Consider the following 25,579-nt stretch of genomic DNA (forward strand, 5'->3'; position numbering starts at 1 on the left):
GAAAAGGTCACCTTCATATTTCCTGGAATTCTACATACAGAAGATTTTTCTGAGTTAAGAAACTTTCTCTCTAAACTTATAAATTATCTTCTAAAATGAAGTATGTTAGATATCATTCATTTGTACTTTAGTATCATCTCATAATGTATCTTGATTTTTTTCCCCTGGGAATTGGCCCTTAAGGAATGGAGACCTTAAATGGAAAGATGTGGGAGGGTGGCGGGAGGATTAAAATTGGGAAATACTGGAACATATCTTAGAATTTCTTCAGCTTCAAGACATTTGCTTGCTCATAATATCTTTTTAAAAAAGTTATTCTGAATTTAAGCCAACCTAGACTATTATATGTGGCTACACTTATACCACCTCAGGATGGTCACCTAATATAAACACCAATCAGGGTCTCAAATTAAATTAAAGTAGTGATAAAAGAGCAGTTCCAAGTGGTTGGCTTTTTGTTCCATGTCTGGCTCTTAAAGCAATTTCAAGCTTTTGGGGGCTATGACCATAGGGTGAGTCAGGAAGTCGGAGGGGAAGTGATATCCTAACTTCTGAGATGCTCACAGGCAGTCAGCATGCAGCATGCTCTGTACCTCCTTCATCCTGTGATGAGGTCTGTCACCTTTCTCCCCTACTCCCTTGAATGAAGTTTGATGCATTGGATCATGTTCTTATTCATCTATCAATTAATTAATTCATTTGTTCCCAAGCAGGTACACATTATGGTTTTTAAAATGCAAATAACAGAAGCTTAGATTGACTTTTAATTAAAAAGGAATGCATTGGAATATGAACAGGAAACTGAATAACAAACTGTGATAGTTTGCAGACTTGACTGTGCTTTTCCACCCCTGCTGTGTCCACAGTCTTTGCAACATGACTGTAGCTCCTCTCATAAAGGAGAAAAGCCTGCTTCTCACCACCTTGAATCTGGACTGAGCCCATGACTTGCTTTGGCCAATGGAATGCAGTGGAAATGATGATGTGCCAAGTTCAAACCTGGGCCTCAACAGACCTTGTGTGTTTCTACTCCCTTTCTGGGAACTCTGCCCAGTTGTATGTAAATAAGCTCAGACTAGAATTCTGGAAGATGAGACACCATGAAGAAGAGCAAATCCCAGCTGAGGCCACCCTAGACCAGCTGGCCTCCAGTTCACCTATAGCCAATTACAGATGTAAGTGTAAATCCCTCTAAGACCAGAAGAAATGACCAGCTTGACCAAGTCCAAATTTTGGACCCTCAGAAGTTTGAGACAAATAAGTGAATATTATTGTATGCCACTAAATTTTGAGATTACTTGTTATACAGCAAAAGATCACTTGTATAAAAACCTTAAGAATGGAGCCCTCTAGAGAGTCAATACCAGATGACATAGTTCCAGTGAACTTTCATCCTCTTTTTGAACTCTATTCATTTCTGAGTAAAATTATTTGATTGGTCCACCTTGAGTCAGATGCTTTCCTCTAGGGGCAGATGGAGTAGTCTGGTTTAGCAGCTTTGCCTGAATGATAAGGAGCAGAGGAAGGATGATTCCATAAGTAGGGTAGCAACTGCTATTTCCAGGAAAAAGGAAGAGGAGTCCTGGAAACCCAGAACACAGGTCCACCATAAAGCATATGTTCTATGCACTTACTCAGGGAGGAGTAGGACGTTCACTATCAGCAAGAAGTCCTGGTCTGATGCAAGAGTCGGGCAAACACAGCGTCAGATGAGCAGCAGTGTGATTACCACTGCTGCAGAGGGACTGGAGACAGCTGTGAGCTAGAGGACATCTGACCCACACCTGCTACCACACATACAGTTTTGAAGGAGACAGCATTGGAACTGAGCTCTGTGAGATAAACACTGCGCTGAGTGGAGAGGTAGGAATGGGGAGGAGCACGGAGGTCCTTTGAGGCACTTGGAGTAGCATGAGTGAAAACGTAGGGTGAGTCTTCAGTTGTCACCATGGGGTAAATTTATACAATCCTATGACTGTTTTGTCCCACAGGGATGGAGAGAATTTTGGTTCCTAGACTCTATCAGTTCCTATTGTCTTATCTCCTCCAGTTCCCACACTTGTTATCTGCCTGGTCCTTGTAGAATTTGCCACTATGGTTCAGAGGCTAGAGGGCATAGAACGACTTGGAGAATGTAAGATGGTTAGAGATGGAATTGAGGCTGGGAGGTAAGGGGGGTTCTGGAAAGCCTTGGATATTTATTAAGGAGCTTACATTTTCTCCTATAAACAACAAAGAACTAATGCAGCTAGTTCAGTAAGGGCACTGGTGTTCTCAGATTTGTATTCCCAAAAGATCAGTCTGGAAGCAAGTAGAGGCAAGACAGCAAGGGACACTAAAGGAGGAAGGGAAATGAGTTAGGAAGCTATTGTATACTCAAGATTCGATGGCTCTGGGCCAGGCACACCATGCATGGTTGCATATGCCTATAGTGCAGCTTAGGCAGGAGCATCACAAATTTAAGGACAGCCTCAGCAACTTAGTGAGACCGGTCTCAAAATAAAAAAAATAAAAAATAAAAAAGGCCTGTTGAGCACACCTGGTTTCAATACCCAGCATGGAGCAGGGGAGTGGAAGTAGTGATAGCTTCAAATAAAGAGAGTGGGTGAGGAAATGGTGAGGTTGGGACAGGTCTGGAGACACCAACTGCTTCAATCTTTAAAACTACTGTTGTTCCCTTGGAGCAAAATCATTTTAAAAGGTCTCTGTTCCTGATAACAGAGCCTCCTTTATGTCTAACAAGAGACACTTGCTCTGGAAATATTGGTGATAAGCTTAAGTCTACATGAGGCTGAGACAGAAAATCCCTTCTCATTCTTACATTCTTACTAGGAGTAATAAATAGCTCTCCTTGGACCTACTCAACTAGCTAGAGACCCAAGCAGTTTCCACACCCACTTAGAGTCATGGTGTGAGATGCAGGGCTGTCAAAGGCCAGCTCTGAACTAGAAGCAGATGGGAGAGGATTCTTGCCAGAGACATCATCCACATGATCAGAGGTTTTCAGTGATCAGAGGTTAAATGTCCAGAGAAAGTGCATCTGATGCCTTATTCACAACTAGATCAACTGAAATAACAATGCGAGGAGGTGTCGACCTCATGAACCATTTTAAAAAGAAGCAGCTGCCAGGATGCATGTTTGCTTTCTGGGGAGGGTGTAGGAGAAAGGAGTAGTAGCCTTATTCAACAGGATTTGAACGGGAAGCAAAGAAAATAGATTGATTTGATCCCTCCTTCCATGTGATAGAGTGGACCTTAGAGAAGATGACAAGTCTCTAGGAATTATATAAATTATATAAATTGGGAGGATAAAGAAAGAAGATGAATGTTAGTAGAAAGAAGTGAATTGAGCTGCTATAAACATTGATGTGGCTGTGTCACTGTAGTATGCTAATCTTAAGTCCTTTGTACATGAACCAAGGAGTGGAATAACTGGGTCAAAAGGTGGGTTCATTCCGAGTTTTCTGAGGATTCTCCACACTGCTTTCTAGAGTGGCTTCACCAATTTGCAGCTCCACCAGCAATGAGAAAGTGTGCCTTTTTCCCCACATCCACACCAACATCTATTATTGTTTATGTTCTTGATAATAGCCATTCTAATCGGAGTAAGAATGGATGGAATTGGAGAATATCATGCTAAGTGAAATAAGCCAATCCCCGAAAACCAAAGGCCAAATGTTCTCCCTGATAAGTGGATGAAGATATATAATGGGGGTTGGGAGGTGAGGAGTGAGAGAAGAATGGAGGAACTTTATGTAGAAGGAAATGAGAGGGAGGGGATATGAAAAATGGTGGAATGAGACAGACATTATTACCTCATGAACATGTATGATTACACGAATGGTATGAATCTATATCGTGTACAACCACAGAAACGAAATGATGTACCCCATTTGTGTACAATGGATCAAAATGCAGTCTGTAAAAAATGAAAAAAAAAATTTAAAAAAAGAAGTACATTTTTCCATTAGCTACTATTTTTTATTTTTTAACAACTTGATGTTCACCAAATATCGGTCATTCAATGAGTATACTGCAGGTCTGTTATAAGAATCAAAAATCACAGTGGAGGGTCAGTCTCTTTTACTTTGGTCCAGAAGGCAGACATTTGTAGGGAAAAATGCTGATATCGATACAAAGAATGAAAGCTAACAGTGCTATCAACCTGGTGGTGGTGGCAGAAAGAGGAGGTGTCTGAAGACGACGATTTGGTAATAGAATCCTTTCTGTAGACTTTTGTTCTTATCTCGAAATGATAACACTGAGTCACAGAGCTTCAGGAACATGACTGCCACAGTGTCACAGGCACCTTACTTTCTTCCTTATCTTGTTTTTCCAGTTTCTGCTATAAATGCATTCTCCTTAATTTTTCTAAAAGTAAAGGATACAAGTAAAGTTATTGGTTCTTTTTTGGTTGGTAAGGGATTAGACTTAGGGGCACTGGGCCCCTCAACCACGAGGCCACATCCCCAGCCCTATTTGTATTTCATTCAGAGACAGAGTCTCACTGAGTTGCTTAGCACCTCACTCTTGCTGAAGCTGGCTTTGAACTTGCAATCCTCCTGTCTAAGCCTCCCGAGCCACCAGGATTATAGACGTGTGCCACCTGCCACCATGCCCGGCAAGTTATTGGTTCTTAATAAATCTTCAATAAATAATAATTCCCATTATCTGGCTATTAATCACACACTGCTCTAGCTTTTACTGTATCAAAATCAAATCTCCCCTGTCAAGAGAGGACAGATTCACTTGCATTTTCTGCAGCATGCATAGAGCTTTACAGTTAGGTCTCCTTGCTAGGCCTATTTGTGTATACAGTGTGTTCAAAATGCACTATTTGCTTTTCATAAGTCTTGACATTACATTGTCAATTGCGCAATGCTATTGTGTTGTGGTTTTGCGTGTGTGCATTCTGAAAGCATTTGTTTGCTAAATGTTTCTAATACATTGCATGTTTTATAATCCTGGTTTTCCATTTTCCTAGTTTTATTTATTTAGTAGACTAGACAGCTCCAGAAAATGAAAGTGAATCTGTCTTCCCTCAACAAGGAAGTCAAGAGAGGCCTCTGCAGTCCTGGGCACTCCCAGCCAGGGCAAGGGCTGCCCAGAACAGAGGTGGAACCTCTGCTGGGTGAGTCCGCCTCAAGCCAGTTATCTTTCTCTTTGAAACTCTCTCTCCCCTCCTGGGATGCCTGGGGCTGTTCCACGCTATCAGCCCTGCCTTGCTCAAGCATCACACTGAGAGTCTGGGTGTGAGGACTGTGCTAACCCCTTCTGTCTGGGAGACCCAGGCTTGACTGGTTGTGTCATTGCTGGGACCCAAAGAACAGTATCTGGCTTCTCTTTCTCTTGTGATTTTTCTTGCTCTTCTGACCCACTTATTGTATTTTCATTATGCATTTTTCGTTCCCTGTCCTGCCAAAGGTGGGGGAAGTGCATTGCCTGGTGAAGATGTCTCCTTAGCTAGTGAAGATATCTCCTTTCACCAAAATGTTTCTCAAGAGGGGAATAATTCAAAGGAAATGAGATGCTGTGCTTAAAGCTGGGCCTTCATGGGCCCTACATATTCCAACTTTTTCCCCCACTCTACAAAACCTATCAGACATACTAACTGCACCCATATTCTACATTGTGTATACTTTTTCACTCTAAAATTTTTGTAAGGATTTTTATGTTTGTGTTTTAGAAATTATTTGGCTCTATGTAACTTTCATTTAATTTATGATTGGCTATGAGTTCCCGACAATCACTGTGTATACTTTAAGGGATTTGTGAGAAATTAAAGTGAGAAAATTGATCCTATAAACTGCATTAGATGTAATGAAATCTTTATGAATACTAACTTGAACATTTAATGAAGTAGGCATGTTGGTGCCTTTTTGTAGACATTTAATTAGACATTTATTAATTTTAATTTTTATTGTTTTCTTTTGTAATTTTGGAGCCAGTAACTATTTTTTTTGCCTGAGTCTCATATATTTTCTTGGTCCCTGAAAAGCTCTTAGCTCTGGAATTTCATTGTACTTCTGAGGTTCTGACACAATGGTGGTTCTCAATGATTTTGACTCTGTAAGACCCTTTTGTACTCTTAAAAAGTTATTGAGGATCCCAAATATTTCTATTTTAAAATATAGGCTATGTCAATTGATATTGATCATAGTAGAAATTACAACTTAGAATTTAAAAATAGCTTGTTATTAAATTTATTTAAAAATAATAATGAGCTGTGACTACATTTTACATAATTAACATTTTTAATGTCAAATAACTATGTTTTCCAAAAAAAGCACAGTGAGAAAAGTGACATTTTTGTAAAGCTTTTTCATGTGTGACTTAATAGAAGACAGATTCTCATAATCTCTTTGGAATTTAATGTGTTGCCATATATTGTTTTGGTGGCAGTTGAGAAAACAATTTAGCTTTATTCATATATGTAGCTGGAAAAAAAGAAAGTATATTTTATAGACTTTTTGATGCTATATTGGAACTTACACACAAATTTAAAAAAATTTATTTGTATTGTGGAATCTGAAATCATTCTAATGAAAATTTATACTATGTTATTTTAAAATCCATGGGCTATTTTTCACTTTGAAGTCATGATATACGTGTGCATGATTTAGTAGCAAGACACATTGGACATTTGGAAAATATTGGTTTACTGAATTGTGCAGAGCTTGCAAATGTTGATACATTTCTTTATGCAATATCAACAGATCACGTTCATCAATGCTATCACAGATTTTATCAGAAAAGTTTTTTTTTTGTTTGTTTTTGTTTGTGCTTTCTATTTTTCTTTTTCTTTTCTTTTTTTTAGTGCTGAGTATCAAACTCAGGCCTTGCCTTCTCCTTTTCCTAGGCAATGACTCTACCACTGAATTACATCTCCAGCTCAGAAGGCTTCAAGTATTGGGAAGTCAGCAAGTTAACAGTGACAAATATATTTTCCAAATTTCTAATTTTTACTTAAAATCTCAAATGTTATGATTGGCAACAAACACTGTCAGTTGTTTTCCTGGAAGTAACAGGTTGACTTAGATAATTCTCATGATTAAATCTGTCAATCACCAAATCTAGGTGCTGTGGTTCCTCATTTGTTCTGTCAAGTACAAAGGTGATCTACGAAGAGTTTGGTTTGGCTTGCAACTCAACAATCGTGCAGGTGCCTCTCCTTGAGACAACCGTAGCATTCAGACATGTATAGAAGTGCCCTAATGAGTTCTTCCCAAGTCCTGGTGCAGAATTTTAAAAAGACCTGTGCTCAAGGGTTGAGATGGAATAGAATTACAAATTATTATTCTTCATCAAAGATGTGCATAAGTTAACTGGCACTTTTGAACTATCAGTCCTAATGTAAACCACAATGGGAAAGGCACAGTCTTAGTGTTACCATGAAGAGCCTTTTCACTTTGCAGATTCCCAGTAAGGCTCTTGGAGACCCAGAGAGAACCATGGATTGCACTTCAAGAACCTCTGTGATACCTAGCCCCAATAAAATCACCCAAGACGGTACCAGGCACATATCCAAAGTTTAATCAACTATAGCTGAAACTGTGTTTTCTTTGCCTTTCTAAGCAGACTTGTCCTCTTTTTAACATAAGATCATTTGATACTTCATAGGGATGTTCTGGAGATTTAATGCAACCAAATATATATAGTGCTTACTCTAGGGTTCAGCACACAATATGGAGCAATATCACTAATACTAAGTCATGTACAAACTTTTCCTGGGAATCACCAGCAGGATTCTTCATGTTTCGATGGCCAGTGCTTGACAGGATGCTTTCCTATTGAGACTTTAGAAGGAGGTACCTCCAGTTCCCTTTTCATCTTCATCCTTTGAGCTGAGGCTGGTGAGGTTTCTGAGGATTTTCTTCTGTGGACTTGAGAAAAGGGACTGCACAAGGAATTCTCCCTGGTTCAAGGGCCACTGAAAGCTGCTGCAGTCTTTTTTTTCTTTTTTTTTTTTTTTTTTAGCTCTTGCAATCTAGTCTAGACACTCTGAGGAGGTGGAGGATATAATTACAGCTTGAAACACTTTACATGCACCAGCAACGGCAGCTCCTCCCGCACATGTGTGACTCAAATCCCAAGAGGGCAGTGAAATCTGATGATTCACTGGCTCAGATAAGCTGGAAGTGAAACCCTAGAGGTTCAGAGTCCAGTTGTCTTTATACACAGCACCCTTCACTTGCCACCAATTTCTCTGTTTGGTTCAGTTCAATTCCAAGGAACAAATGTGTGTTGAGCCCTCACTAGAAGCACCCTCCCCCTGGTGTTCCATGCTGCATTAGCTATTGTGCTGAATTTCTCTGCTGGCCACTTCAGATCCATTCCTGTTTTTCTTGGGGCTGCTTTGAGGCTGATCTTTATGGATGGCGTCCCAGCTCTTTGGCCTTCTGACCTCTGCTTGGACTCCATCCACAGCAGGTGCTGGGAGGAAGGAGAATGGAGGGCCAGAGCAGAAACGGGCTGGCTTTCCCCTTCTGTAGGTGGCTTGATCTGGCTGCAGTTTCTGTTGGAATCCGATTCTTGTTCTGCTGTTATAGCTGGTCACAGCTCTCATCATGATCTGGGGTACCATTTTTTTCCCTTTGTCCCTTCCTGATGGTAACAGACTACTTCTGTAGCCAGTCTCTAGCAAAACACTACCTCTGCCCTTTCCTTGCCTCGCCTGCCCACAGCTCTGTAAATACTGCCTTCCTTGCGCTCTTTCCAATTAAGACTTTGAGTGGCCATCTGTTCCCTGGTTAGATCCCAACTGGCTCAAATAAGAACCTGTCCTGGAAAAGCTTCTGGACCACTTAAACTAGTTATTCTGAGTGTCGGTCAGGTACATACCTCCCTCATGCTATTAAGTCCAAGAACAAGCTCTACTGTTATTATGTACTTAATTTCTGCTTCATTTTTTTTAGCCATACATTAATTTAGGTAAAAGAGAAAATAGAAAAGAAAAATAAAATAAATTTTTATTACCAGTTAAATAGAAAGCATGCTATGGTTTAAATGTTTGGTTTCCCCAGCCCCCACTACCAAATTCATATGCTGAATTCTACCCTCATGTGATGGCATTAGCAAGTAGGGCTTTTGGGGGTGACTAGGTCACAAACGTTGAGCCCTTATGATGCAGATTAATGACCTTATAAAAGAGACCTCACAAGCTGGCTTGTCTCTACCACCATGTGAAGATACCGTGAGAAGGTGCCATTCATGAACCAGGAGCTGGGCCTTCACCAGGAACTGAATCTGCCAGTGCCATGATCCTGGACTTCCCAGCCTCCTGAACTATGAGAAATAAAGTCCCGTTTTCTATAGCTATTTAGTTTACAGAATTTTTTTTATAGTAGGTCAAATGGACTAAGTCACCAACAATATAAGACAAGGGTAGAAACAAATCACGTAAAAACAAAATCATGTTGTTCAACTCTAGCTCAGTGTCGCTGTGGCCAAGAGCACACATCTGAATATTCTGGTCAGCTGGTGTTAACGGTTAGAATCTGAAATGTTGTCCAAAGGCTCACATGGACCCTAATGCAGCAGAGTTGAAAGGTGAAGTCTTTGGGAAATGATTGGATCATGAAGGCTCTAACCTTATAAATGGATTAATCCATTTATGGATTCATAACTTAGTGGGCTTATTGGGAAGTGGTGGAAACTTTAGGTGGTAGGGCCTAGTTGGAGAAGTTGACCACTGTGGACAAGCTCTTGAATGGTATATTTTTTTCCCAGCCTCTCTTTCTGTCTGCTTCCTGGCCACTATGCTAGTTTTCCTGACGGCTTTGTTCTACCATGTGCTCTCTGCCATGATGTTCTACCTAGCCTTAGGCCTCTAGCAATGGAGTCAGTCAAATGTGAACTGAAACCTCTGGAGCCACATAGACAAATAAACTTTTTCTTCTTTAGGTTGCTTTACTCAGGTATTTTGTTATAGCAACAGTAAATAGACAAATACAACTAGAATCTTGGTTCTCCCACTTCCCAGCCATAGGACTGTGAGTAAGTCATAAAACCTATCTGTGCCTCAGTTTCTTTATCCATAAACTGGGAATTATGGCTCTTTTTCTCTACTTCATAGGGTTGTACGGATTAAGTGAATTAATGTATATAAATATATATAAAGCATTGAGAACACTGCCAGGTACTCAGAAAACCCTATGTGGCATTAAGCTAGCACTGTTTTGATGATGATGGTGCAGATGATGATGATGAAGATGGAGTTACCTGACAGACTCTGAGCTGGTGTGTTGTGAGTAAGGGGGTACAGACACAATAGCTCTAGATCGAGGTCTTCTCCTGATGTAATCAGTAGAGTCTGGAGATAAATGAAAATTATAATTTCCTTATCATGTGGTTTAATGTTGTTTGTTTCGCTTTGTACCATCAAAAATTATTGCTGTACCACAAAAGATTGCCTCAGGTACCATCAGTGGAACACCTCCTACGACTGGGAAACACAGGGAAACAAATGACTGTTAAGCTACAGTAAACAAACAACAAGTCAAGTGTCACAGAGGCAGCACAGAAAAAGGAACCGTCAAGGCAGGGTGCCGTGGGCCAGTCCTATCAGTCTGAGCGAGGGTTGGAAAATTGGCAAAGGGGGCACTTAAAGTAGAGGGATGGCAGCTCAGGAGGCTGAGACCGGAGGATCACGAGTTCAAAGCCAGCCTCAGCAAAAGAGAGGCGCTAAGCAACTCAGTGAGACCCTGTCTCTAAATAAAATACAAAATAGGGCTGGGGATGTGGCTCAATGGCTGAGAGCCCTGGGTTCAACCCCTGGTTAAAAAAAAAAAAAAAAAAAAAGGGTAGAGGAATGGGCTTATTTGGAGACAGGGGGGAATAAGTTAACATGGAATATTTGGGAAAGGACACATGCACAATGATAAAACCTCTTCCCAAAGGAGACAGTGGTGGCTTATGAAGAGCCTCCCAGAGAAGCAGTTCTCAAAGTCGGCTCCCCAAAATGCCTCACCTGTAAGACCGCTGAGCCGGTAGACATGCAGATTTTTAGTCTTCACCCAAGACCTACTGAATCAGAAACTCTGGAGGCAGGCCCCAGCTTTCTGGGCTATAACCAACCCTGCAGGGGTTTCCATTTGTTTAGAGCAAGATGGGAGAGTATCAGCAACAACAGAGAGTGAGATTCTGTGCGCAATAGCAGAAAGAGCTGTTTACAGAGCAGCTTCTTCGTAGTACATTTTGTGCTAATCATTTTACCTGCACTAGCTTCTATGATCCTTACGATGTTGACAGATGTATTATTATGACCACTTGCAAATGAGGAAATTGTTCCCAAGGCATTGGAGTCTAAAATAATGAGGGCACTACGTGGTGGGAAGAAAGGCAGGGGATGGGTCTGAACAGGTGGTCAGATGGTTGCCTGCAGCAGTGCTGCCCAGATACCTGTCTCTGCTAGTGGAAAAGTTCTGTGTCTGCTTGGTCTGGTGTGATGGTTACCAGCCACATGTAGGTAGTGAATTAACTGGTGACAGCTAGGGTGTCTAGCGTGATGGAGATATTGAATTTTAAATTCTACTTAATTTTAATGAATTTAAATATAATAACCACATGGAGGTAGTGGTTACCCTTTTAGAGAGCGCAGGCCTAATGTCAGAGTCGGGGAGCAGGGCTCCCAAAGCTGGTCTTGCTTCTACCATAGATCTTTTCTCACTCACTGTCTTCCTGGGAAGTTACCCTTTGGACGAGTTTGGCCCTCTGAGCACCCTATCTTTAACTGACCAGTGTGGCTGGAGGAAAGGCATAAAAAGGAGCCACAACAGGCTGTCCCTTGAAAGTTCCCTTGATACCAATAAGAACTGGCTGGTGGCTTTCAGAGCGAAGAGATTGTGCTAACCCTTCCTATCCTTCCTGAGTCTTTCCAGCATTGCTGCTGGCTTCTATTTAATGTTAGGTATTGGGTAGACCCCAGGAGGTCCCTAGGAAAAAATGTCTTTTAAACTAAATTCCAGGACTTAAGATGATTTATTTATTTTTTTTATTTGCCTGATTCTCCATGGAGCTGATTGAACATTGAAAACTCCTGCTCCCAGGAATTCTTGGCCTCATCAATTCTATAAATTTTTCAGATTCACTCTCTGCTTTTCTTTCCACCATCCAGTCACGTCATTGTTCTAGGCAAGAGGTTGGCAAACCTTTTCTATAAAGAGTCTAATAGTAAATATTTTAGGCTTTTGGGACCATGTAAGTTCTCTGTTTCATATTCTTCTTTGAGTTTTGTTTTGCTTTTCTAGACTCTCTTTTGAAAATGTAAGAGCCATTCTTAACTCTCTGGCAATACTTGGCTCAGCAGGCATGGTTTGCCTCCATTCAGGGCTCCCTTGCCTTGGCAACAATACTTGTCAAACTTCACTAAGTACAAGGACCTTCTAGGTGTGCTTGTTTCAACCACAGGTTCCTGTATTACCAGGAGATTGTGATTTAGCGGAGTTGGGCCAGGAATAGAAATGCCTTTTGGATACACATTCTAGGTGATCATTCTATAGGGCTGTGGTGAGACAGAAAAGATAAGACCACCCATAGGCAGCTAGGACAAGGGTCTCGGGGAAGAAAAGGAGGAAGAGAGATTGGGAAATCAAGCTTCTGACTCCAGCTATTCCTAACCACAAGGACAGTTCCTTAACCGCTTTTGGACATGACCAACCACAAAAAGTACTTTCTCTTATGTCAGTAGATTCTCACCCCCACCCTTGTGTTAATAAAGGCTTAGAAATCACTTTTTTTCTAGATTTGCTGAAGAAGACAAAATAGAGTTGATTGGCCCCCTTTCTGAACACTCTATTTACATGTCATCCCACCAAGCACCTATAATAGGGACAGATCAAGCCTATATAAATCCCTATGCAACAGATACTCCTTGGCAATCCTCTCTTGGGACCCTCTTCTCCTTTGGGAGCTCTGCTTTCTTTCTTTCTTTCTATTACTCTAATCAATCCTGCTACTTTGCTTTTGCCCTTGTGTCCATGAATTTCATTATTTGAATTCTCGAGACAAAGAATCCATAACCATCCACACTCCAGGTTACAGTGGTACACATTTTGAGAAATATTGTCAGAGATGGGAGGGCTCCAGAGGTTCATTTAGTCACTGACTCTTGATTTTACAGGTCAGGGAATTGAGGAAAGGAACATGATTTGTCCTATGAGCTTCTGAGCTCAGGCCAGGCTGGGAGGAAGATGACATCACCCAAAGCAGACCAAGGAGGTGGCAGAAACAGAATCATTGGTGATTTAGTTTAGATGGTAGGAACTGCGTCTCCTGGAGGTGGTCAGACCACGGCACTTCCAACAAGATCTCCTTGATGGCTTAAGCAGGTCTGAGTCAGCTCCTCGGTGCTGGCAGTTGAAAGCACTGTGACTGATGCAGACCCCTCTTGCCACTGTCCTTCTTTGATCCACCTCTTTTGAGAGAACTGTCTTTGAAGGCGTACTCCCAGGGCATCATCCCAACGTTTGATCCTTTAAATGTCAAGGCCTTTGTAATGAACCGGATAAGACACACATACCTCCGAGCACCCGAAGCCAAAGCGGACGGAACTCAATGTGGGCCAGGCCCAGAACTGGGAAAGTTGACTTGTAATCTTGTTTCTGTTTTCCTATAACTGTGTGAGATGGGTAAAGTACTGAACTTCTCTGGGTTTTAGCTTTCTCACGTGGAAAATGAGAGGGGTACAAAGAGCCACTTTTAGGTTCCTTTTGTACTAGATTTTACCTTTACGTTCTGATTGTCACGCTGTTTCCTCTTGGTTTTCACAACTGTATGCCCACCTTCCCCCAACACACCCAAAAAAGGAAAAAAAAAAAAAAAAAACAACCCACAAAAATGAAAACACTGACTTTGACCCAGTCTATTCTTTCCTGGCAGAAATTATACCCCCGAGAAGCTCATATATGTTCACATTTGAATCAAGAGCCCTTCAAGATTTCTCTAGGGAACATGAACATTTCCTTCCTGGTTTGAAAAATGGAACTAATTGACACAACATGAATTTGAATCAGGTAGAAACACTTTTTTTTTTTTTTTTTAATTTAGTACAAAATAATCAGGCCAGTCAGTTGAACAGCAATAATATATTTTTTTTAAGGCTCTAGATTCTCAATTTAGAGTTGTTGAAGGCATAAATTACCTGTGCCTGACACCCCAGGAGAGCAGCCGCCCCTCCTGGAAGGTTGTTCCCTCTTCTCTGAGGGACAGCATTACCTAATTCTGCCTTCAACGTGTGGTGACAGGAGCCGGGGAGGCCCAGGCTCAGGCTGGCTCATGTGAAATCATTCTTGTTTGTGTTTTAGTGATGTTTGTTCTTCTTTCTTTTAAATCCTAACACATCACTTGTACAAAGGAGATGTGGTGAAACAGAAAACACACAAAGAAAAAAGACAACCACACAAATCATCCATCATCCCACACCCCAGAGATGACCACGGGCAGTTGTTTGTGTTGTTTCAATGACTTCGTTTCTAATACCAAAGCAATATATGCTCAGTGCTTATGCAAACGCTAAAGAGAAAAATTAATCACTGCTGATCCCACAGTTGATGATGATCCCAGCAGGTCTTTGAGTAAATACCCCACGGGGGGCAGTGCGGCCTGGGCCTATCACGTCTACATTATTCCCCGGCTCCAGGGTCTTGTGTCCTGTGAGCTGAAGGCACTGAACCTGGCAGAAGTGCGAGCATATTTGCTTTAGTACTTTAGAACGATGCTGCCCAAGGGCTGGCCCCCAGGGAGGGTCTGTGCACAGGAAAACCAACTCCACAGAAACACATGCCACGAGGGCTCCCCCCTCCCTGGGCAGAACTTAAACAGCATGTCTGGAACTCTCCCAAAAGAGGGTTTTCAAGCTAGTGTGAATGCCAGCTGTACTCACAGGCAGCAATATGACCTAAAAAAGTGGTTTGTTTGCAGAGGTGGTTGCTGATGCCATAATGTAATTGGCTACCTTTTTCTCCAAACCAATTCTCTTTTTCTATCTTTCTTAATTCTGGCAGAAATGGCAGAAATACCACCAACCTCTCTGATATCCAGACTCCATTTATTTTGGCTGCATATTTTCTGCCTAGAAAAGAAATTCTGAATATATATATACACATTTTAACCAGGTAAGAAAGAGTAATGTAATAAACTTTCCTTTTGACTTTGGAGTCACATTGACCTGGAATTAAATTCTGCTTCTGCCATTTACCAGGCAGCCTGTAAGCCTGGATGAATCAACCTCTTTGAACCTGTTTTAATTTCTGTAAAAGGTAATAATAGCCATTATGTGTTCAGTTTTATTGCTTTGTATATATTAACTTATTTAATCCTTGTGACTACCTTATCAGTACCACTCTGCTCATTTTATTGGACAAAGAAATTTGCCCTGAGAGGTTAAATTATCTGCCCCAGGTCATGCAGCTGAATGGCCAAGTCAGGCATATAGACTTAGGTAGTTTTTTCTTAACTATTCTCTCCTTGCCCCTCCAGTGAAGGAAATATTTTTATTATTTCTATCCCTCCTTATTTTTTTTTCTTCTAACTTTTTTTGGTGGAGGGGTTGTAAAAAATTGCTTCTATAAATCTTTAGTAACCAGGACATAAAAACACGGTTGTATACTGTGTATTTACTATGTTCCAGGTACAGTGCTAGATACTTTAAATGAGTGATTTTTGTGAATTCTCAGGAAGACAAATTTCAAATTGAGGTTTCTTCACTTGAGAGCCTGCATGCTCACTCATGTTTGCTAAAAGATGTCTTTCTTTGTGGTGTTAATGTCTTTCTTGGGGTAGGAGATGGGGTTGAGCAGAAATAGATAGGATGCTCGTTGAGAGATAATGCAATGCTCATCCAAAAAGGGACCTTGGTAAAACTTTCAGTGGCATCCAGGGGTAAGGTGCCACCATTACTGACCCTGGGGTCACTATGACAGCGATGGACAGAAGCATCTGCGTGTGGGCTATACATACACACTGTGTGCAGGGACTCCTCAGGGTGGATCCTTGCCTTTGAGTGCACTTAGGGAGCAACCCCGAGAGTCACTGGGAGGGGAAGACTTACAGGCATTTTCTTAGCATAGGGGCCAGTGTACGGGTATTTTGGGCCTAGCTGGTGGGACTACAAAACTGGTGAAATTATAGTAAATCTCAAGTGGAATGCGATCTGGGCAAGAAAGTTTTTTTTTCTCTTTGCCTTTCTTACTGTAGAATTTTCTTTATCCAGTGTGAGAAGAGATGGGGGGTGGGGGGGAAGAATTAGGTTTCTGGTGTCCCCCACTGTGTGACCAGTGTTTTCTATACACATTATCTCTTTCGAGCTTTGTAATAATTTCTTGAGGTAAGTACTACGACCAGTCCCATTTTGTAGATGGGAAAATCAAGGCCCGGGAAGCCCAGTGATTTGCTTAGGGTATTGAAGAAGTAAAATGGCTGAGCTGGGGTTTGAAATCAGACCCTTGTCACTCCAGATTCCCAGAGGGTCCAGAAAAAAAACAAAAAAAAAACCAAGCAAACAAAAAACACCAGTACGAGTGAAGGCCAGTCAATATATACCAAGTGATAGATATGCCGTAGTGCAGTTGAATCAAAATTTGAAGAGTCAAGGCTAGTCTGCCCATGGACAAGCAATGGAATGCTTGACATGCCCACACTATTTTCCAAAGGGGATAGATTTGTGGTTTTGATCCAGAAATTACTGTTTGTTTATTTATTTAGAAAAAAAAAATCAGTTGGTAGAATGAAGAGGTTCTGAATGAATGGCAGAGATTGTTTCCAGGGAGCAAACGTGCACTGTGGTAAACTTAAGAGTGAGCGACCTCACAGAAAGGCATTTTTATTGGAAGTTTCTTCCAATTTAAACTGCCTGCTTCTGGATGGCTCTTCCAAGGACTGTGCTTCACCAGCTCTCCCTGACAGTCTGGCTGGACACCTTTCCCCTGACTGGGAAGAACTCCATCTCTGACCCCACCTGTAGTCAGCTGGGGGGGCTGTTCAGCCCACAGGATTAGCAGGATCTGTTCCTGAGCCAGCCAGACCAGCCCTGGCATACTGGTCTGTGACTTCTGTGACCTACTCCCTTGAGACAAATATACCTTGGGCCTGTTCCCCTTCCACTCCCCCTCCTGGAAAAGTTACCTCCTTCAGGCTGGGATGCCTCCTAAAATTCCATGGTTCCCTTAGCTTGGGAAGGGAGAAGAGTGGGTGAAAAGGAACAGCTTCCAAATTATCCTACGGAGAGTGAATTTAGGGCCATATAGTCCTTTCACTGTAGGCAACCACTCATGGAATTTTCCCTGATGTCTGTGTTGTTCTCAGATTTCCCAACCTGTTCACCCTGAGCACTTGGAGTTGGCTTTTCAGTTCAGAGAAAATACTCGGAGCTGCCAGGCCAGCAGTTTAGCCCTGGGGTAGCCATGACTAAATAAATAAGGACGGGGATGCCCCCAACCAGATCGGTTTATTTTCAAAGGTAGGACTCTTGCTGATCTTGCTGTGAAGCCAACAGGAAGGGCAGTGGGCTGCTGTAGCTCTGCCTGGCAGTGGGGGACTCCTTTTCCCTGACCCATTTAAGTCACACTGTGATTGATGATTGGAATGGGAAAAAAGCGACTGCAGATGGATGGCCAGTGGGCAAACAAAAACCGACACTGCCTACTCCTGGCGTGTGTCCTTGCCTGACATTGAAGAGGCACTGTAAATGGTACAGTGATTAAAAGCCTGGGTTATGGAGTCAGACAAAACTGGATTCAAGCCCCAGAAACATCGCTTACTGGTGGGATGACTTTGGGTGAACTCAAACTGTCATTCTTAGCCTTCAATTTCTGTGAGGAAGGGGGAGTATTAGTCAGTTTTCCCTTGCTATAACAAAATACCTGAGACAACTTAAAGGAGGAAAGATTTATTTTGGTTCATGGTTGGTTTCAGAGGTTTCAGTCCATGGTTACTTGACCTCATCACTCTGGGGGAGGAAGAACATCATGGTATAGAGTACTTGATGGAGCAGAGCTGCTCACCTTATGGTAGCTAAGAAGGAGAGAGAGAGAGAGAGAGAGAGAGAGAAAGAGAGAGAGAGAGGGAGGGAGGTGAGAGAGAAAGAAAGAGAGAGAGAGAGAGAGAGAGAGAGGTGGTGGGGGGTGAGGAACTGGAGCCAAGAAACGCCTTTTAAGGACATCTCCTAGTGACTCACCTCCTCCAAACAGGCCCTGCCTTACAAAGTTTCTCTCACCGCCAATAACGCCCTAGGTTGTCAATCAAGCCTTTAGCATATGGTCTTAGGGGGGACATTTTAGATTCAAAACCTAACAGAGGGGAAGGAGACAATAATACCTTCCTCTCAGTGCTCTATGAGGATTAAATGAGAAAATATAGGGTGAAAAGTATTACAATGGAGTCTGGCAGAGGGTCAGTGCTTTCCCAGGACTGGCCGTAATCATATGAAATATGCAGCACAGTCTCTGGTCCCAAGGAAAAGCTCTATAAATGGTAGTTTCTTCATAGGGCCCTGGAATGCCAGGATTGCAAAGTAGCTCATCTGAAGTCAAATCAATTTTATTTTCTCCTTTCACAGAGAAGGACACCGACCAGTCCAGGATCACACCTGTCGTGCGCAGGAAGGAGACAGTGATGGCATCATGCCTTCTCTCCCTTCAAAGAGCACTTGGATTCCTGTTTTGTTCTTTGAACTTAGTGTGGGGTTTTTAAAGGTGTGTTTAGATGCTCTACTTAGAGCATCTTTGGGACAGAAACCAGGCTGCCAGGTGAATTTCGTTTGGGGGCCAGATGCATTGTGGGAAAACCAAAGACACTAAATAAGAAATGGGTTAAATCTTATCTGCAATTCATCAATTCTGTGACCTTGGTCATGAAACTAAACTTTCTAAGACTCAGTTCACTCTTTTGTAAAATGGGGATATGAATTGTGTCTCCCTCAAAATGTGTTTGTGAAGATTAAATGAGTTAACATGAAGAGCTTAGAACAGCACCTGGCAAGTGGTGCTCAGTGATTGCTTATTAATATTACTAAGGGCTGGTGTGCAAGGACCAAATATTTAGGAACTCTTCCGTTCCTGGCCAATTTTGCACCTCAGTGGCAGGGCTGATAGACTCAGTTATGAGACGAAGGGGTGACAACCGTGGCCAGGTGAAGAAGTGGCACTGAAGTTGCCAAGATTCATGGGGCGGGAGGGGATTGGTTTGCAATCCTGGCATGCATTTGGGGTACAGAGCTAGAAGCCTGGCCTCTCTCCACGGCTGGTGGCCTTGGGAGACACGTATTGCATCATTCTTGTTATTTTTTTCTCACTAGAGCAAAGCAGAAGCTTTTCTAGGTTCAACCAGGAGTCACAGGCAAGGCCACGCAGAGGAGCAAGGCAGCTGTCAGAAGAATTCGGGCTGCAGTGGGCTCAGTGCCCAGGCCGTGCAGCCTGTGTTGGGAGGAACACAGGGAAATGTGACATCTGCTGCCCAAGCACCTCCCACACCGGCCACTCCCTCATCCAGCCGCTCAAGAGGAAGGCGGAAGCCAGCATTTCCCCGCTGCCATTGTGTACCCGACAGGCCCATCAATCTTAGCTTATCTCGTCCTCATAACTTCTCAAGCTGGTTATCATTCCTCTGTTATGGAAGAGGAAGAGGAAGAGGAGATTCAGAAGTGTCCAAGGGTACACATAGAAGCTAAGCCAGTGTTCCAGCCCAGGGGTTGGGACTCCGAAGCTTCTGTCCCTTTGACAGCATTGGGTAATTCTTGCTGGCCCAGACAGGATCTCATCGGCAGCATCTGACTTACCATCAATCAGGGCAACGCATGGCCCAAGGAGACAGAAATAAACCTGGAGGCAGGCAGCTCCTGGCATTGACAGCTGAAGAAAAGAGAAAACTGAACTCAAGCCTCCTTCCTGGTTCACATCCCCCTTGCCACCCCTCCTCCCTACCTGGCCCCTTCACCTTCCTGCCCCCAGTGCCCTGGACAGACCCTTGGCCCAGAGAGGGCAGCCTGTCCCCGTGCCAGCCCAGCATGCTTGGCCCTAGCAACAATAGCTGGAAGGGCCTCTTGGAGCAAGTACTTCCTGAAGTGCCCAGAGCAGCCACTGTCCCCGCAGCTCAGGAACAATCACAGCTCACGCCAGTTTCCTCGCTGTGCTCTACTTCAGAGCCTCCTGCACTCTCAGCAGAGCCTCGGGGTCTGCTGCTGTAGCCCTCCGGTTTCAGGAGAGACAGGCAGAGGACAAGTGCAGGGGGCCATGACTCAGACTGCTCAGAGATCTGAAGGTTCGAGCACAGATCTACGTTATTCCACCCCCGCCACCACCCATCCACCCAACTGAAGTTGGAGGAAAATTCTGGACACTCAACTCTGTACCCTTCCTTTAAACCAATCACCTCATGCTTAATCTTTGTTTTTCTGTCATTTTTCTTTGGGTTTTGAAAAGAAAGAGGAAAAAAAAAGACCACAAGGAAAAAATAATTCTGGAGTAAGATCATATACTCAGTTATTCATTTGGAAGCATTGAATGGGGCCTACCATGTGTCAGAACACATTGGGGTTCCAAAAAGAATGATTCAGTATGTATGTATTTACTTATTTATAGACTTATCTACTCCTCTCATAATTGAGCCCTGCCAAGTTTCCTGACATCATGGATGTAACAAAGCCTGTGCAGCTTGGGCCCTGGCCTGGCAGTTTCCAGTCAAGCCTGAGAGGTGGATAGTGAACCGTTAGGTGAAATCGGTGGTTTACATGTAGAATCCCGGGAAGGGGAAGTACAGGTGACAGGACACACTTAGGATGGGCAGTTGACATTCACCAAGGGTTCTGGAGGATGAGGATGGGTGGTCTGGGCAGGAGAAGGTATAGGGAGAAACATTGGCATTTGAGAAGGCTGGACGTGAAAAAGAACTCATGTTTTCCAAGAAATATAAAGAGTCTGGGTCAAAAATACCTCTGGTAGTTGAGTTCGAGCTGTGCATACAGCCTGCTGGGTTTCATCCTTGCTGGGCCAGTTATTACTTGGTGTCATCTGCCGAACCATGAACCTTTCTAACTAAGTTTTCTTATAAGATGGAGAGACTGAACATAACAATAGTTACCTCATAGGTTGTTAAGAGATTAAAATGTGCTAAGGTGATGAAGGGCTGGGACCCTACCTGGCATTCAGTAAGTGTCTTGGAGGTGTCAGCTCTGATTAGGTGGGGAGGAGGGACAGGAGATTGGGAGAAGTGAGCAAGTCAGGTACAGACACCTCTAATCATCATACATCAGGGCACTAGCTATTCAAGCAAAATTAGAAAGGCCCCCTTCTGCCTGCAGGAAGTTCTTAATGTTTAATTATTAAAAATTTGGACCTTATGCCTTCATACATTGCTGGTGGGATGGCAAATTGATGCAACCACTATGGAAAGAAGTATGGAGATTCCTTAGAAAACTTGGAATGGAACTAGCATTTGACCCAGCTATCCCACTCCTTGGTTTACACCCAAATGACTTAAAATCAACATACTATAGTGACACAGCCACATCAATGTTTATAGCTGCTCAATTCACAATAAGTGAAACTATGGAACCAATCTAGATGCCTTTCAACAGATGAAGGGATAAAGAAAATGTAGTACATATACACAATGGAATATTACTCAGCCTTAAAGAAGAATGAAATTATGGCATTTGCAAGTAAATGGATGGAGCTAGAGAATATAATGATAAGTGAACTAAGCCAAACCCAAAAAACCAAAGGCCAAATATTTTCTCTGATATGCACATGCTGATTCATGATGGTGGAGGGCTAGGGAAGAATGGAGGAACTTTGGATTGAGTAGAGGGGAGTGAAGGGAGAAGAGGGGGTGTGGGGGTGAGAAGGATGGTGGAATGAGTTGGACATTATTACCCTGTGTACATGTATGATTGTATGACTAGTGTGATTTTGCATCATGTACAGTCAAGGAATGAGAAGTTGTGCTTCATTTGCTTACAATGTGTCAAAGTGAATTCTGCTGTCATGTATAACTAATTAGAACAAATAAAAAAATTGGACCTTAGAATCGGAGATGCCTGGATTCTAATCTCATCCGTGTGGTCTTGGAAAAATTATGTGCCCCTCTTTTGAGTTTCACTCTTCTAAACTGTAAAATGGGTATAATGATGGTACATTCTTTATAGGGTGGGTGAGGATCGACTGAGATAACATACAGAGAGTAAACAGCATAAAAGACATAATGCTAGAAAAATGGCAGCTATTATACAGTTGGTAAGAGATTAAAGAGAAATAAACATAATACAAGGGAGAATATTTTATGATAACCTGGAAGATGGTGCCCTTAGATACTGTGACTCCAACTGCTCTGCAGTTTTCTGTTGCTCTAGAATAACGATGTGACTGGCTCCCTGGTGCCTTCTGCCTTCACTGCCTTTACTTTCTCCGTGCATCATTGAGCCTGCTTTGTATGATACACTGCCTAGAAGTTTCTGCCTGCCAACCTACAGATCACAGAGGAATCATCATCTACTAGCTCAAGCCTTCCCTCAACCTCAGACAATGTCAAACTTATTTTCCTCCATTATCCCCTACCAACAGCCCCCTTTATTTTGATTTTTATCTGTCTATCATCTAGACTGTAAGCTCCATGAAGTTAGGGGTCACATCTTTTTTTACGTGCTATTGTATCTCCGGCACTTACTGTGATGATAAGAAACTCCAAAACATCTGCTAAATGAATGAATAGACACAGACACAGATGACCGAACTCTTTGAGAGAGAGAAGCTGGAACCTGTTTCTCAGACTCAAGTGACACTCAGAAAGCACGATTTTCAAAGGGCCCTGTACATTCTCTAAGGCGAAGCAGTAGACATGGGGATCCCATTCCTTTGCCTGGACAGCAGTGAAACTGATATGACCCGCTCTAATGAACTGGAGGGCTGATTAAGAGCTCATGTAAATGTTGAAACTTTTGGCAGCATTCTGTTCCCTCTGATTTTGGCATGACTCAAAGCACTAGAATTTTTGCAAAGGAGAGAGCTTTCAGGGAATACCCACACCCAGCACTGAAAGCCTTAGAAGAATGGAGTGAAGAGGAGCTTTCCTCGTTCCTCGTTGAGGGATTAGGGGACTCTGAACAGGTTTTCAAAGGCATATGGAGACAAGATGTCAGTGTGAACTTGTTTCTCTGACACAATCTGAAATGCTTTTAACCAGCAAGTTTCCAAGTGGCTTTTAAGTGAAGAGGTTAACATTGTGGGTTTATAAATACGTGGATGTTTGTGGTGACTTCTTTGTGGTTCATGTGACAGGGCGAACTTCAGGGAGAGGAGATTGTGCCTTGCATCAACAGTTTAATTGCTTCTTCTGCCTTGTGGATCAGTGAGCAGGATGCTAGAGCCCCGGATGTGGAGTCAGGGGACTTTTGTTCTAATCCTGGCCTTGCCTCTGGAGAGCAGTGTGACTGTGGGCAAGATATTAACTGTTCTGCCTTAGTGCCCTCTGCTTAATGAGATAGAAAAAAAGTCCCTGTCAAGTTATGATAAAATAGACTTGTAACACTGGTAGCTAAAACTTACTGAGCCCTTGACATGTGTCAGCCCTTTATGAACACTGTCAATCTTCACAACCACACATGAGATGGATTACTATTATTTCCCCCCACTTTATAGATGAGGAAGCTGAGGCATAGAAAATCTGAACACCTTGCCCAAGGTCATACAGTTGGCTAGTGGTGGAGTCAGGATTTGAACACAGGCTACCTGGCTTTTGAATGAGATTTAATCAGTGTGCCGTGTTACCTTTTGCTTTAAGAAGAATAAAGCTCAGTTGTTTGGTAGCTGACCAGGATCATAGCAATCTTCAGTGGGGAGAAGAGGGTAGAGTGGCTACAAGGGCCATATCTTTATGATAAATGTCCTCAAGAAGGCCAGCTTTGGGATTGGTTTATTTCACTTAGCATGATATTCTCTAATTCCATCCATTTATCTGTAAGTGCCATAATATTATTCTTCTTGAATTGAACTGCTATAAACATTGATGTGGCTGCGTTACTGTATAAGTGGATGATGATGTATAATGGAGGTGAGGGGGTGGAGGGTGAGAGAAGAATAGAGGAACTTTAGAATACACAGAGGGAAATGAGAGGGAGTGAGTGTATAAAAATGGTGAACTGAGGGGGTTTCAAGATGGCGGCCTAGAAGGTGGCTGCATTTCATGTTGCTCCAGGACTCAGGATTCAAAAGAGGAGATGTTGAGAGACTTGGGACCAACTCAAAGCAGCTGGGCAAGTCTCTCCCATTGGGGAGGTGTCCCGGATGGGGCGATAGTCCCGGAACGCAGGGAACTTTGTGAAGTAGAGCTGCCCCACGAGACGCCCCTCCCCCCGCTGGAGCAGTGAACACGGACAACTGGGAGTGTAGTAGAGGAGGCCACTCAGCACAGCGCTTGGACTCGGAGCAACCACTGGGGCTCCGGGCGGCGGCCCAGAGGAGGGGCTGCGAGGAGAGCTGTTTGGACTCAGAGCGACCACTCCTGAACACCAGGGCCTGCCGGGAGGAGGAGGAGGAGGAGGAGGAGGAGCGTGGCCACTTGGATTCGGAGTGACTGCACCAGAGCTACAGGCGGTTGCCAGAGGAGGAGCTGCGTGGCGAGCTGTTTGGACTCAGAGCGACTGCTTCTGAACACCAGGGCCTGCCCAGAGGAGGAGGAGGAGCACGGCGGGTCGTTTGGACTTGCAGTGACTGCATTAGAGTTCCAGGCAGCTGCTCAGAGGAGGAGGCAATTGGTGAGTTGTTTGGACTCAAAGCGACAGCTCCTGAACACCAGGGGAGCTGACTGGAGGAGAAGCGTGCTGGGTCGCTTGGTCTCGAGTGGACGCACCAGAGCTCCTGGCGGCTGAGTCACGTGAACTCAGAGCAACTCAGAGCGACCACTCCTGAACACCTGGGGGTTACCTGGAGGAGGAGGAGGAACGGGGCGGGTCACTTGGACTTGGAGTGACTGCCCAGAGCTACGGGAGGTTGGCGGGAGGAGGAGGCACCAGTGAGTTGCTTGGACTCCTAGTGACCACATCGGAACACCCGGCGGCTGTCTGGAGGAAGAGGCGTGCGGTGGGTCTCTGTGACTCAGAGCAGTTGGGGTCCAGGTGGCTGCTCACAGGAGGGGCCGCATAGCCAGGCGATTAAGTACAGCAGGGTCCCAGGACCTAGGAGGCTTGTTGGTGGAAGAGCCGCACAGAGACACGCTTAGGGGCGGAGCGAAGGTTACAGGGCTGTGGGCAGATTCTCTGAGGAGAGGCAGCCGAAGGAGACTCATCTGCGAAGGGTGAAGCTCCCAGGCCCAGGAGGTAGGGCCGGGCTCCTGGAAACTTGCAGAGGAAGGCAGCCCAGCCCAGGCAGTAGCTGTAAATTGAGGGGAACCTCTAGGAGGGAACTGACCAGCGAGACCTCCCCACCGGGTGAGTCTTCCCTGCCGAGTGAGGTTTCCCTACAAGGACGGTAAAACCAGACACACAGGCCCAAAGAGGCTTTGCCTCAGCCCGCAGCCTAGTTCCCCTTTGGATGACCATTGGTCAACAAGTGGAGGCACCTCTGCCCACTAGCAGGGAATATACGCCACCTGA

At 43.6% G+C, this 25,579-nt stretch overlaps 1 long non-coding RNA gene across 2 annotated transcripts in view; it reads left to right on the forward strand.

The window, feature by feature from the left end:
- The window catches only part of LOC306638662, a 70,898-nt gene extending 48,913 nt beyond the window's left edge, over positions 1-21,985 (forward strand). The window contains exon 5 of one of the 2 annotated variants that reach the window (XR_013757516.1): positions 18,554-21,985. This is a non-coding gene — a long non-coding RNA (uncharacterized lncRNA). Of the gene's footprint in view, positions 1-866; positions 2,169-18,553 lie in introns of those variants that run through there. The other variant, XR_013757517.1, reaches the window with a different exon arrangement.
- The last annotated feature ends 3,594 nt before the right edge of the window (positions 21,986-25,579 follow it).

The sequence above is a fragment of the Sciurus vulgaris genome (genome assembly GCF_902686455.1).
Source record: "Sciurus vulgaris genome assembly, chromosome: 11".
In the NCBI taxonomy this organism is placed as follows: Eukaryota; Metazoa; Chordata; class Mammalia; order Rodentia; family Sciuridae; genus Sciurus; species Sciurus vulgaris.